Source organism: Pongo abelii, chromosome 5 (genome assembly GCF_028885655.2).
Source record: "Pongo abelii isolate AG06213 chromosome 5, NHGRI_mPonAbe1-v2.0_pri, whole genome shotgun sequence".
NCBI lineage: Eukaryota > Metazoa > Chordata > Mammalia > Primates > Hominidae > Pongo > Pongo abelii.
This window is the reverse complement of record NC_071990.2, coordinates 166,119,829-166,121,404: the sequence shown is the minus strand read 5'-3', so window position 1 is coordinate 166,121,404 and position 1,576 is coordinate 166,119,829.

Sequence of the window (1,576 nt, the reverse complement as noted above, 5' to 3'; positions counted from 1 at the left end):
CCACTTTTTAATGGGGTTATTTGTGGGGGGTGGGTTGTTGAGTTGTTTGAGTTCCCTGTAGATTCTGGACATTAACCTTCTGTCAGATGCATTGTTTGCAAATATTTTCTCCCATTCTGTAGGTTGTCTGTTTAGTTTTTCACTTATTTCTTTGGCTATGCAGGAGCTTTTTAGTATAATTAAGTTCCACTTGTTTATTTTTGGTTTTGTTATTTTTTTGAGGACTTGGACGTAAATTCTTTGCCTAGACTAATGACTGAAAAAGTTTCTCATAGGTTTTCTTCTAATATTTTTATAGCTTTGGGCCTTACATTTAAGTCTTTAATTAATCCACCTAGAGTTAATTTTTGTGTATATTGAAAGACAGAGGGGTCCAATTTCATTCTTCTACATATGGCTTTCCAATTTTCCCAGCACCATTTATTGACTAGAGTATCCTTTCCCTAGTGTATATTTGTGTTGACTTTGTCAAAAATCAGTTGGTTGTAGGCACGTGGCTTTATTTCTGGGCTCTCCATTCTGTTCCGTTGGTCTATGTGTCTATTTTTATACCATGCCATGCTATTTTTGTCTTTGTTCACTGACTACCTGATCTTATACTTTAGGAAACCCTACATACTCCTCCAGAAGACTCCTCTATTTGAATAAAGACTTTAGTAAAGTTTTAGGATTCGGATTCGAAATCAATGTGTAAAATTCAGCAGCATTTCTATACAACAATAATGTTCAAGCTGAGAACCAAATCAAGAACTCAATCCTATTTACAGTGGCAACAAAAATACAATGAAATACCTAGGAATACATTTAACTAAGGATGCTAAAGATCTCTACAAAGACAACTACAAAACACTGGTGAAAGACATATTAGATAACACAAACAAGTGGAAAAATATCCCATGCTCATGGATCAGAAGAATCAACATTGTTAAAATCACCGTACTGACAAAAGTAATCTACAGATTCAGTGCAACTCCTATCAAATTACCAATATCATTCTTCAGAGAATTAGAAGAAACAATCCTAAAATTCATATGGAACCAAAAAAACCAGAGCCTCAATAGCCAAAGCAATTCTAAGCAAAAAGAATAAAAGCATCAGGTATTATATTACCTGACTTCAAATTATACTACTAAAGGAGTTTAATTGTGTCTCCTTCTCTAAAGAAGATACATAGTAAACAAATGCATAGGTTCTCTAACACTCTACCAATATGAAAATATCAGTCTTGTTATAATTTTTTGACTTTCTTTTTAAACCCAAATCATTTAATTCATTTAGATTGAAAATCCTATTTATCACTTTAAAAAATACTGCCTTTCAGTTTTCTTTAGTGGTACACTATACTCTTAGAAAATAGTGAACCCTAACCTCAAGTAGAGAGGAGCACAAGGGGATGACAATTTAAAAACTAATAATAAAACCCTCTGCTCCTGTGTGGGAAGCCTGGAAGAACTGCACAAGACCTTCCATTGAGGAGATACCCTTTGCACTTTAAAAAAAACGCTGCAAAATGCTTATCTGCAGATGAAGGAAGAAAATCGAGTGATTTAATTTTCTTTCAAATTAATAGCAAGTA